We start from the raw sequence: 14751 nt of genomic DNA on the forward strand, positions 1-14751 counted from the left end.
GGCTGGAGAATACGATTGAAATGGCATAAAACATTTAAAAAAAATCTAACACCTCTTCTGAAATCGAGTCAGACACTTGATGGAAGGTGTAAGTTGAAGCCTGAACGTTAAAGGAAAGGATAATAAGGAGACTGGAAGCTTTCAAGATGTAGCTGTATCAGCATATCATGAAGATATCTTGGGCTGATGACATTACCAATGAGGAGACTTTAGGACATTGGAATTTATAGCTTTCTGTCCAGCGCTGAAGAGCTGCATAAATCCGCCATATTTACTGCAATGAAAACTATGATTTAATCTAATTTACAATATAGAGAAAGGCAGCAGAAGCGTAAAAGGAAGTTTTCTTGCATTGTCTTGGATGTCTATGGCGTTGTGTATCTGATATCAATGGCCCGATTTAGGGAAGTGTACTACAAGTTGGTCGACACCCTTCGTTGGAAGTTGACACTATAAATGAAGAGGAAGTAAAGATGTAAATTGTATCTTACGCGTGTTTGTATTAACAACGACAATCCAATGGTGTAAAATAAATTGTCTATATAATATGAATAAAAATAAAGCCTTACCCGAAGTAGGACATTATTATGTCACTGAATTATAATGTTTCAAAGGCATGCGTTGAAAATTATTAAGCAATCGTATTCCGGCCATATTAGGCTTGTTTATTGGGCAATATTCAACAAGTTTTGTTGTTATGACTACTCTGACAACTTAAGGGCACACATGCTTACCTAGAGTTTCTGTTTTTTCATTTAAAGTTGAACTATGACATTGAATACTAGGTATGATTTTTAAAGTGAAAGTGATATTATGTTACATCTCTTTTACGCATGCTAATATGATTAAAAAGTTATTCTTTCTCTTTCTGTCACATTCGAATTTGATTACCGAAGTTTAAACATTTACTATGCGTATTAGCTGACGTGCTTCGTCGTTTACAAATTATAACATAAATTTAAAAAATATATGTATTTATAATATTAAATATATTTTATAATGTACACAGATTTTTTTAACAACTATATTATATATACTTTTATTTATTTGTCGCATATTTAAAATGTTCTTGCTTTATTAAAATCTTTTTATTAGCCGGCCAAATAAATCCGTATTTTTGGCCATAGACTAATATAAAAATCTCTCTGCTGTCAAAAGTGTCAAATATTATGTTTACAAATTGCAAGGTACCTAAAACAATTGTGTTTTATATCAGGAATAAGAAACACTATCTGTAAGTACAATATTATGTTATTTATTACTATCGTAGTATTCTGTGTGTTTTGCATATATTATTCAAGTGTTTATTTATTGTTTTCTTAGTCTATACATGCTTTCAATGTTTCATAATTCCGACGTAATACAATCCTTTTTTTGAGGTTAGTTACATTCATTCCAGAATTATATAAAACCTGTGATTTCATATATATTTGTTTGATATAATCTAAGGCGTTCTAGTTGTTATTAAACATGTTACCTACCTGATTACTTTATTTTAGTTAATCAATCTTTTTTGATGCTTTGTATTATCACTAATCCGTTTTAATTACCACTCTTCAAACAGTCGCCAACTATAAAAGATTAAAAATCACACTATTAACAGTTCCTATGTTATGTTTTTTGCAGATGGAGAAAATGTTTACCGAGATCTTTGCTTGTCGACGGTTTCATATGAATAAGATGGAATGAAATAAATCTTTTAATTAATAATGAAATAAATCCGACTTTCGGCGTACGATTCGAACATGGCCTGATTTATGACGTCGACCATCAAGCATATACACCCATTTTATAGATTTAATAGTACAATTACACAAGGTAAATATAAAGTGACTAATGTTTAAAAAATAAAACAATTTTATAAAAACATTTTTGCACTAAATTTATTATCGATAATGATATAAAAGTTGCTATTTTGATTCGTAATATAAAATATAATATAATTGTGCATATCAGTTACTTGTATCATATTAGGTATGTCATTTGGTAGAGCTTACTCTCCAAGTCTTGTCTTTTTCAGTCTCAATATCACTTTGATATTAGAAAAATTGTCTTTCCAACACCAATGAAAGGTGCATGTATCTATACACACACATTTCAAAGGCTTTAAGTTTTCTAGATACTGTATATTACTTCTTCTCTTCGGCTATATCCGCATCTTAGTTGCAGCATATGGATACAATGCGGCGCCTCCAAGAATCTCTGTCACTCTAGTTTTTTTGCATCGTTCCAGGTCATACTAGCAGCCCGTAACTCCGCCAGATATGCTATATAGATAGTATTTAGTGGCCATCCAGGACGCCGGAATCCGGTTGGCTTGAAGAACAGGCAAACCAGATTGGGATTCTCTTCAGGCACTCGCAGCACGTGGCCGGGCCAGGTACAAAGTTGCGTATTCACTCTCAGCGTGATGGGAGGCTATTTGGTGCGTTCTTTTATCTCCCGTTACTTCTAAAATTACCGCACACCCAGTATCCGTCGTAAACATCTGTTCTCGAAGCTCAGTATACGGTTGCTCGGAGCCTTTGTAAGGTGCCATGACATAAAAACTAGTAAGATATTTAAAATAGCTGCTAGAATGAATACATTGTTGAAAGGAAATGAAAACTGATAATATGATATATCAATTAATTTGTCCATCTGAAGTTGTAGATATCAGTTAATAATTATGTGTTATACCAGTAATTAAATGCTGACTTCAAATGAAAATTGACAATTAAATATTGAAATAATATATTACCAGTTTTGATTTTTTTAAGTACTATACTATATCCATGGTTCATATTACAATGTCATAGTAAAACTTAGAAGAATAAAATATGTCGTAAGACGAAATCAATCTTGGGGTTTTAATATAAGTTAAATAAATAGTACACAGCTAATTTGTTATTACTTTGAATACATGCCATGTCTTTACATCAATAAAAAACAGAAAAACAATTTAATAATGTATAAATATTTATATAAGACTTAACAACGGCTGACATATAGTTAGACACGATGACCTCCATTTAATTTCCTCTTATTTTAAAATTCACCAAGATATATCCTAATAAGTAGGTAAGTATATTACATTTGTACATATAATAAGTAAATCAAGTACAAAATTAAATTACTATTGAAGCAGTATATATGGACCCCACAGAGTAATTAACAATATAATAATTTATATAATTATATCGGGTATATACTATATTGACACATTTTAATGAAGTCTATTTTTCTTGGTACCTACGTTCAATGATAAATGTTGTTTTATATTGTAACATAAACAATGGTAATATGCATTGATCTTTCTGATTTTTAAACTGTGATATCTATTTTATATATCTATTGATTTCTATGTGTATTATTGATACATTATTTATTTCAAATACAATAATTTCAAAACTAACAGTAAATAATATATAGAAAGCGTCATATTGTTTAGTTGGAAAATCTACTAGGAAATTCCATCCAATCCAAATCCAATTTTTACCAGGTGGGTACTTGTAGGTCAGTTATTTTTGGAATAAAATGAATCCCTTAAAAAATATGAAATAAGAATAGAATGATAAATATTTGTGAAAATTTACCAAATCAACATGTTTAACGTGAATTTTTTCACACTAAAATGATAAATATTGTTAAGAAAATATACACAAACAGTTCATTCAGAAGTTATGACGTTTAAAAGATCCCGCGAGTTAACTCGTGCATGGCACTGATCAGTTATGAGGTGATATCAGTTATAATCATTTATGAGGAATGGTTATAAGCCATTGGCACAACCAATTTGGTTTTTGACCTTGAGAACAAAATGTAATTTTTACACGGGACCAAACTCCACGGCTGCAGAGACGAATGCTTATACAAAATATGGCACAGTGGAATCGCCAGCAAGATCTTTAGGTATCATTATTTAGATGTAAGTATACATATTATTTTGAATTTCATAAAATTACACTCGTTGTGGGTGTCTAGTAACAGTTAACTATATTAGTAAATTAGATATATCTTGATGAACTATAAAATAGTGATGTAATATAGACTTGTTGAAAATATATTAAGCATAATAAAATTTAAAATAAAAATTTAGAAAGTCAGCCTTTCTGGTTCTCTAATATTCATAGATCTACTGGTTCTGGGATCTACTATTTCTGGCAGTAGACAATTCATATAAAAGTGATATATCTTTTTTTCAATCTTTTCAATCCAAAATGTCTCGTCTTTTTTGATTAATTCTATTTTAACAGGAAAATTATGTCCCGTCCAAACTCCAAATAAACAGACATCTTTCTTAGTAATATGAAGCTGCCCCTGAATCTGGAAGTACCAATCGTGATTTTTATCTATTACCATATTCCTGTCTTTATCTACTTTCCAAAATTTAATTTTTTTCTGTACAATAGCTTCATCTGCACTTATTCCAGCAGCTGAGAAAGGACATTTTATTTCAATAATTGTATCATCATCGCTGATGCCATCTGGCGTTGCACCGATAAAATCATACACATCATCGATAAACAATCCACATCTCTCAATCTTAATTCGTTCTTGTACACTAAGCTGTTGTAAAGCTATTGATTCATTTTCTTTACCATATTTTACCGCTTTCACGTTGGCTAATGATTGGCTATATAATAAACGTTTTACCAAAGGCCCAAATTTTGTATTTTCTCGCCGCTTACACACCTTTCCAAAAACAGAGGCAGTAAGAAGGTTTCGTCGCCTTTCTAGCCATTCTGCACATTCAGATTGTAATACAGTGCGTCTTTCTATATCCCTCCTCTCATAGTTTGTCAGTTTGAGTTTTTTCAAAAAAGTTTCTTTTAACAATTGATATTGATTTTTGTCCATATCAGGTTTTTGGCAACTCTCTCCATAATCTGGATTAGATAAAGGAACAGAATGTATTGGTTTTCGCCAAGGTTTTCCTATTTCTTTTTTATTTATTTTCAACCTTCTTGATTCTAAGCGATTTATGAAGGCTTTTGGGCTATTTTTATAAACTTGTTTTTGAATTGTGCAATGTAACTTATTTGTATTAAATGCGATTACCGCCGCTGCACATCGTCCCATGTACGATTGTCTTTGAGAGTAGTTAATTCTCTTGCCGCCTACAAATTTTGCAATCATGTTATTAAAAGATTCTGAAATATTAGTAGAAAAATTATAAATTAAACTTTTTGAATTTAGCACCAAACGAGAATTATATATCATTAATTGAGAAAATAGACTGCATTCTTTTAATGCTGGTACATAATTTACATCAAGCATGTCCTCTGTATTTGGTTCATTTGTACAAAAATATGGTAGACAAGAAGTATGGTCTCCAAAAACATGGTGCGGTCCATTAATTAAATCTTTTTTCAAAGCGATAACCTTTTCTTCGAAAGTACTATCTTGTAGTTTTCTATACTTGATTGCACCTATGACGGCTTTCCGCAGACGTCTTTTTCTTGACGCAATGATTTTTCTTACATTCAAGGGATATCTTGTGTCTTTGGTTAATGCCTCTATTTTGCCACAATAATTTCTAATTAAATGGTTTTTACATTCAACTTTCTCGACAGTTACATTCGGATATGGGTGACAATCAAGAATTTTTTTGTATGTGCTGGAATCTCCATCAGCAATCAATTTTGAATAAATCAATCCATGTGTATTAATAGATTCTTTAAAGCCTTCTAATATTGCTGTAGATTCCATTCCAGCTGACGGACCGGTGTAATTTAAAAAGCATTTATGTTGTTGAGCAGGGATATTTTTATTTTTAGCTTTGGCGCACAAATCGCAATATTTATTTTTCACTGACATGTACAAAATCTTTCCGGTTCTTTGACCAATGATCGTGGCAGCGCCAGATGCTGCGGAATAATTGCATCTGTATGAACGTTTCGACCAACAGCCGTCTGCAACAACTGATATCATGGGAATACCAGAAGAATCGACGTCACCATTTTCGATTGCAAGTTGTCGCTCTTCTTTCGCAGCGTTTTCCATACTCTTATTTTTGGTTTCTTCAAACCACTCGTACACCTTCTGTTGACTCTTTCTGTATGTTCTTGCTGTAATCGATGGTACGTCAATTGCTGAACACATTTCTTCCAGATTTGAAAATCCACTGCCGATACTGATTATACTGGATACAAATGCGTCACACAGATTCATTTTGTTTTTGTTCATTTCAGTGGTATATAATTTTAATTTTTTACCACAAAGTTTACATTGGATAAAAAATGTACTACTAAAGTTATCCCGATTTTCCCCAAAAATTTCTAAATGTGATAAATTACAATTAAATGGAGAATCATGGTGGCTAATTAATTGAAGTTGTTGGAAAAAATATGAAAAGTCTATAATTCTACGGCCTTCTACACGGAATTTAGGGCTTGAATCTTCAATTTCATTTTCTATAATAAATTCTTCGTGTTCGTGTTCAAATGTGGGATGACATTCTGGTTCAGGTAGTATGCTTTTAGGATTTCCATGCTCAGGCATAGTCTTCGGCAATATATCAATACTATAATACATTCAAAAATATTAGTTTAGTAGATAGTTAACAGAAAACAAAATGTATAGCTGCTATTAATTATTGTACCAGATTATAATTTTTGTCACAGACACACTAATTTCGAATAAGACATGGCACAAACATAATATAAGTACAAATGATCATTATACTTAATTGTGTGTATTAATAAGTAATACGCAAAACTTCCTTTTGCAAGATAAATAAATATTGTGAACCAAAATTTTCTGTGAAATGTGGTTTTTTCAACTATGTATAATTATGTCAAATTATAAAATAATAAATTCAAACCTTTGTGTTTTTAATGTATTAATATTTCCATCTTTTCTCCTACGTCTTTTTTTGGAACTTCCAGCCATCGGATAGTGAGTTCGTGGCATTTTTTGTAAGTACAATCGATATAAATAATTGTGATAATATTGTTAGGTACCTACGTCAAAAACCGAGGATGAAAATTTCGCATTCCCGCTGAAATAAATGACGTTCATAGTATTGCCAGGCTAAACTTTCGAAATTAAAGTTAATTTAAAAGAAAAAAATATTTCATTGGAAAATATTATGTAAGTACAGGCATCCATTATTATGTTATTATTTGATGAAAGTATTCTTTAAAATCATCTGTATTATTATAATCTCGCAAATTCATAATTTAGTAAAAGTTAAATTTTCTGTAATATAAATATCAGTAGGTACCTAACCTAGGTAGATTCATAATTTGGCTAAGTAAAAAATATAGATATTTTTACTTCGCGATGTGTTTGAGGTGTTCTAAATTATGTAAGTATGTTTAATAACAAATGTGAAATTCGTAAAACCTCATGTGTATTATTTATTAAATAAAAATAGTAAAACTAATAGTAGATACAAATGGTGAAAAACTTCTTTCAATTATTTACTAAAATATCAATCCAATAATATTTTAGTAGATATGGCAATACTGGACGACCTGATATATTTCACTGAAATAAAATAAAATCTATCACAATTTATAAAATACATACCTACTACAATCATAATTATTTTGAATGTAGAGGGAGATAGTTATAGAAAGGGACAGAAAACTGATTGCTATGTTGCAATATTAGGCAAAATAGATTGCAACAGTGTTAAAAATTGTAATGTATGATTTAGTATGACATAACGTAGAATTGACGCAAATACAAATTTCTTCAGATTTTTTTTTGTTTTGTCCTCAAATGTCAAAATATGTTTTCCTTTTGAATAATTTGTCCGAATTTATGTTTGTATCACATATTTTTGTGCTCAATTTGTAGCATTCACTTTTATAAACATATTTTTATACAATATTCGTGGATTGGCGTATTTTTTTGGTCATATGAAGTGAAAATAGCACCAGCTAAAGATTCCATACATCTAACGCCAAATTTGCAGGCGGTCTGACGTCCCATCGAGTTGATCAAATATTTCGTGAAATGGTTGTTTTTAAAATGTATCTATTTAGTATTATAAATTTATATTTAACAAGATATTTCATCATTTATTCAATGATTAATGATAACCCTTCTGATACGTAGCTTTAGATTATTTGGAATGTCTATAATTATCGCATATTTTAATAACAAAATATCCAGTCGATTCCGTTAGATTTAGAGCCAACAGAAACTGCAAATATTATAATTATACTGAATATATTTTACTACATTATGTTTGATAACATTAAAGCTATCTATAATAAACGTTTTGACATAATATTTAGTGGAAAAAACGGTTATCAACACAGTCTATTAATGTCACAAAAATATGGCTTCGTTATCAATTATTACATTTCAAGGTTCCAAAGAATATTATTTTACGTCATAAAAATACTTTATGCAGTTATCAAATGTTTAACATAAATATTTGCCGATGAATAAGCTTCATAATTATATAAATAGTTTTTCTATAAATCTTACGTAAGATTCAGGCTTAACCTCCGAAAATACCAGAAAATAGCTGACATGGAACACCTTCCCCCTCGGAAGAAACTGCGACACAGTTGGATAAAAAAAACAAGTTCAATTAACACATTAAAGGTGCATTTACTACGCAAGTAATTAGCTCCAAATATATGTAAACTATTAATTATATTATTAGTTCAAATGTATCTATATTATCAAATCGCATTAATATTCATACATTTAATTTATATTTCTCAATAATAGGTAGGTACTTAAAAGGCAGTGTATCTTAGGTCCAAAGATATCACATTCGAGGAAAACAGTTTTCAAGCCATTAGGTCTGTCACTCATCATGACGTCTAGATGCAATCACAAATCGGAAGAAGTGGTAGTCTAGGTTTAAATTGTATGCACTCTTCGGATATAAGGGTGTATGTGGAGGGTCCAGGCGCCAATTTAACAACATTCGAAAATAAATAGATGTTCGTGAATTATAGGTACCTATTTTTAAAATAAGTATATATTTAATATTATTATTTATATTTACGAGGAGGGAGTACCTACTTTTATTTGTATATAAAGCTGCAGGCATGATAATTCACAATCCCCAATAAAAATATTACACTAAGAACAAAATTAATTTAAACTACCTAGTAGTAGATAGAAACTGATTAAAATTCCTTGACTATTCATTCGATAGTGCGGCGAGCAATTGTTCTGGCGCCCAGTTGTCCCATTCCCCATGGGGAGTATCGCTTTCCCGTCAATATTTAAATCAAAATAAAACATTGGAAATAAAGCTAATTTACTTGAAAATTTCGCTTTCTGTTATGAATAATAATATTATCTTATAAGGTAAATTATATCATTCTGAAATATAATATGACAATTAAAAAAAATAATCTTTTTGGAAAATCCTACTTTGACTCATACACTAATTTAATACAACCGCTCTTATATTATAATTTATTCAGCTATTTGTTAACACGTGTTGTCAAACTAAATAGGCTTTTAGTATAATATTTCCTAAAGCAAGTTTTTAGTATGGTTGGCATTTATTTTATATGTAGGCATTTTAATAGTATGGAGATTATAAAATGGAAACGTGCAGTTTCATTTGATAAGGCAATCGATTCAGGTAACGATATCATTTTCAGCCCCTCCTACATACATTTCCAGTAGCTCTCAAATATTTTCTAGTCAAACATGATGCACTTAAATAATATTATATTTTACTATATTGTATTGGTTTGAATGAACCAAAAGAAACAATAATTTAGGACAGTCATTTCCAACTTCAAGTAGACTGTGAAATACTATCCAGTATCAAAATTGACTACTGATCTATCATACTCTCAAACTTATTATTCAACTTAAACTCAAACGTATTATATTTGGCTTACACTACGGCGTCATAAATTATTGAACGGTTGTTGTTTTTCATTATCACAATGAAATACTCAATGTTTTGGTCTTCTTTTGGACATTCATTGCACTCTATTACCGTATTACCTATTACCTACGCCGACGCGCGACAGAAAGAGGAACTATGCCTCAGTTTAAAGCACGGAGATTTACATTTTCTTTTTCTCTCACTCTTGCGGCAGGCGAATCAAGTGACACAACGAGGTCACAGGCACTTCCTCATTGTTAATTTGAAGACGACTTTCATCTACCCAGCCTAAGAAAATAAAAATAGGAATGGTTAATGTCTTCCCTTAAAAATCTTAATAAAATCATATTGCATATTACCAGTGAATGTACACGCCTTTTGTATATTTTCAGGACTCAAATCCTAGGCGCTTATAGTGAAATTTACTAATATTCATCGTCGCGTTGTACACGCCTTCTTTTTCTTATATTCACTTTATTAATAATTGCTCTCTGGACTAGTTCGATGAAGCTGCATTCATACCCATCAAGGTATGATTATTATCATTAGGTACCTATCATTATTATACTTTTTAAAATGGTGCATCTTCCTTTGCAATGCATATCGATGTTATTTCCTTGGATAGCTTGTCAACGCTATAACATTGATTGTGCTTTCATAATGTAGCCGAGACACTGTAGTTTTGTAGTTATAATACCATTTCTCATTTTTTTATGACGTCAACATTCATCCCCTAATCAGTTTTTTTCATAATTTCATTAATCAGTATAAAAGTATATTTACGTTTTCTTTAATAAACAGGCATAAAATTAATTAAAATAAAATACAATATATTATATTGGTGATAAATGTACATAGGCCAATTAATAACGATCATGACCAAATTGGATGGGCTCTTTTGAAGTAATCCGAATTGTACAGTATAAAGCAATATAATATCCACTGTATTAGAAAAAAATGCACGTTGCTGTGATTAGTCCAGACCAAGAGACAAAGATAATATGGTCCATCTAGGAATGAACGTAGTAATTTCCTAATATAGTATGTGGCTTGATTGATAAAGTGCATATCGCGGATTGATTGGGCGCCACAGTTTAATATCAGCTGATATTACCGACATGGTAAAAAGTAAATCGAATATAGGTTACAAAACGTACCTACACTTAACGCATAAATTGCCATTTTTTCCATTTCGCAGTCATTATTATAAATAATATTGTACATACTTTACAATAAAAACGATTTAACTGAAGGACGGAATGTCGAGCGACCGTTGCGTGTATCGCAGGGTGGAGTAAATTAAATTTCTATGTTAAATTATTTCATATTCGCATTTTTTTTATTAAATTAAGTTTAGAGCCTTTTAACCTCAGTTTTATAATATCATCCATAAGATCTCTTTCAATATTAATCCCATATACCTACGACAACGATACGTCAATGCTGCGGAAAACTAAGCACAAAGACAAACTATGTTAAGTACCTACCTATATATTTTTAATTTTAAGTTAAATTAATTTGTCTACTGTATGGTTGCTGCGTTACTCAGGAATGAATTTATGTATATATATTTACAGTTGAATTCATTGAATTTTCATTTTACTTATTTTATTTTCTTGTATGGTACCTACATATAATGTATAATTAGTACGACATATTAATAGTATTGTGTTTTATTTTAATAGATACCTACACATCACTCTGTATTATTAAGTGTTATTTATGGTGAAACAAAGACGTATGGTTGCGCTTTTCATAGTGGACTGTAATTTCGTGACGGAATGATTGTAATAGTGGATGTGGATGCTGGGAGGGGGGGGGGGGGGTACGGAACACTTTTGATGAATGACAAGAGCCGGTATCACGGCTTGTCAGGTATTCAGAAGTATCTCTTGACCGACGGTCACGCTATATCAAGCTGAAACTGGTCCACGAATAACTTCTGAATCAGCCTGTATAATCGAATTAATCATTAAACGGCGGTTAACCAGCCTACAAGCACCCGTTATATTGATGTAACTTGAGATAACTTTAATCACGGTCGACTGATGACCCGTGACTGCCGATCGCCTGGTCTTGCGACAATAAATAGGGATTTGAGGTAATATAGCGACCATAATTGGCCCAACCAACATGATACACAATTATTGTTTCGTAACGTTATTTACAGTGTTTATTAGTTTTCTTCAATATCGCAGTAAGTGGGCAATGGTTGTTTGAATGCTGGTAAATTACCCGGGTACAGCTCCAAACCTCTTATGTAATGTCCTCAACAGCCTGTCTTTTATAAACATACAAGTGATAATAATATGATCATCATCAGCCTTGGTTGATTCACTGCTATATGAAGGGCTCTTTGAAATATGTCATTCAGACTTTGCGGTGAAGTACGGTTAAACTACTAATAATATTAATAATGATTATTTTCACTCCGCCCTGTCACGAAGTTGCAGTGTGTGGTATAGTAATTCTATTAAGCCTAGTTATTACTTTTTACCGAAGGTTGGGCGTGGCCCGGCAACCTATATGCAACAGGTAAATAAATTAATACTTTCCCGATCCGGATACGACGGGCTTAAAGCCTTCTACCCACTATAATAATAATATATTTATTTATTTGTATAATCAAACATCTCGTACCTACTGATATAAAACCAACCGGATTTCGAATATCATTTGTTTTTAATGAGTTTTGTCTTTTTGTGTTTCTCGTACATCGATCTTGTCATGTTATAGCAACATCGGCTCGCTTCTAAAATGGATGAATGAATAATTTTGTTGTCTGGCAATCTTACCCGTTTATTTATTTGCTGACATCTATTGGACGCGATACAATTAATGTTGTATTCTTCGAATATAATGTAGAAATGTGACCAACCATATTTTAGTGAACAATAATTGTATCAAAACGCGCTATTACCTATAATGCGTAATATTATAGAGCTTTTATTATATGAACTATGGATTTTTGAGCACGATGCCTGCTGACTATACTGGAACTACGAAAACCCACCCATTGCCGTGATCCCAAAGATAGTAAAGATCAAATTGTACACAGCTTATTTGCATTTTCTATGTTGCATGAATGAAAAATATAGAACAGAACGTTTTGCATTTTTATGAATGTTTGTGGGTGATGAAAAATTGCTTTATGTTTTATTAATTATTTATATATTTTAATATGTGCATGCTATAATTTATCACTTAAACCAATAAAAAAATCAATTTGCCAAAATGTGTAGGTTACGACAGGTTGCAGTTAATAATAATTAATTTTTGAAAGACTTAAAAGTCAATGTTCATTTTTACATAAAAACGAATATACATAATAAAATATATTATACATAACACACTAACTATATATTATTAGGCAAATGAAGCCTGTGAAAAAACATACACCTTACATATAATTACTTATATAAACAACCACGAAAATCGAGTAGGTACCCATTTTATACGTAGGTACGAGTATATTGTTATGGGTTGGTTTTAATTAAAAGATATTATTAATTATATTTAACGTTTCTTTTATTCCCGATTTATAACACAAAATCACATACAATTATTATTTCTGGTAAACTAATATAATGTTGAATATTACAAGGTACACAAAATTACAAGGTACACGAATGCGTCCTTCTTGTGAGACGTCCAGCTGTCGAGTGGTTTGTTATTCTGGAATACTTCTAGGAAGGAAACAATAAAAACAAACAAAAGAAATGAACAAGATGCGACATGTTTCAGCCGCTCGAACCCGCTGGGTGACTAACTAACGGTACAAATTTGAATGGCACATAACACCTCCCTTCAAAAGAATAAACTTATGGTACACAATTTTTTACCATGAGTTTGGTTAAAGAAATTATAATCATATTAATACATTGGTTTTCGAAAATAGATTTTGTTGTGAACAATAGATTGTGATGTGTGACAAATAGATTTAGAACAATTGAAGTCATATTACATACAGGTATATATATATATTTTTATTTTTTTTTTACATTTAGAAAAACAATAAAATTCTTAATATTAGTACATATTATAATAAAGTAAATAATAACATAATCCTTTGAATGAGATTATTTATTGTGAGGGATCTAAATTAGCTTGCTTAATTCTATTTGTGTGAACCTTAACTAACTTATTCTGAACCTTAATTGTAACATTTAACGGACTGTTAACCTTGACAATTTCGTAAGGTCCTTGGAAATTAGGAGATAATTTTTTTGATTTATTTATTTTAGAGGCGTTATTGGTTAAATATATTTTATCGCCGATTTTAACTGTTCTTAAGTTCTGTTTAAGGTTATTTCGAGAGATTTTATTTTTCTGACAAGATTCACATTGTTTAATGTAATCTTTGATGTCTTTTTTCATATTCGTCCATTTGTATTTTAGACTTACGCGATTTAAGGTTCTGTGATATCCGGAATGTTCGCTTATGGGAGACTCATGATATTTTTTAAGTATTTGTGGAATTTCATTGTGATTAGGGTTAGTTATCGTACTTATTTCTGAAGCTATTTCCTTGGACATTAATTTATCATTCGAAATACAGTGTGCAATCGATTGTTTTTGATTTGTAAGAGATTCATCGGTTTCATTCAAGTTGACATTGACATTTTCATTTTGTTTCTCGATGAAGTCATTGTATGAATATGAAGGATTACACGCTGAAGAATTATTTATGAGAACAGTACTTTGATTGTCGATTTGAGAAAAAGCGTTAGTATTAGAGTTTGTAAAATCAACGAAACTTTCGTGTTTATTAAATGGTTCCAGAGTTATTTTATTTGATAAGATATTGAACGACTTAATACTGTTGTTGACGATTGTGGCATATACTTTATTTCCTGGAAGTACCTTTGCAAGAGTACGTGATAAGTATACGTCTGGAAGTATTTGGATATTTGGTATTACACCTTCATTAATTTCAGGATTTTGAA

General features: G+C 30.9%; 1 long non-coding RNA gene across 2 annotated transcripts; it reads left to right on the forward strand.

Moving 5' to 3' along the window:
• Positions 1 to 719: 719 nt before the first annotated feature.
• On the forward strand, positions 720 to 2839 carry LOC147079048 (uncharacterized). 2 transcript variants are annotated; one of them, XR_015071377.1, is made up of 3 exons: positions 720 to 1234; positions 1627 to 1818; positions 2234 to 2839. It is a non-coding gene; the product is annotated as an uncharacterized LOC147079048 (long non-coding RNA). The 2 variants fall into 2 exon arrangements; XR_015071376.1 differs by having other exon boundaries at positions 720 to 1818.
• Positions 2840 to 14751: the final 11912 nt, after the last annotated feature.

This window comes from Rhyacophila brunnea, unplaced genomic scaffold, assembly GCF_057557595.1.
Source record: "Rhyacophila brunnea isolate RB1 unplaced genomic scaffold, BYU_Rbru_1.0 scaffold_10, whole genome shotgun sequence".
Lineage (NCBI taxonomy): Eukaryota > Metazoa > Arthropoda > Insecta > Trichoptera > Rhyacophilidae > Rhyacophila > Rhyacophila brunnea.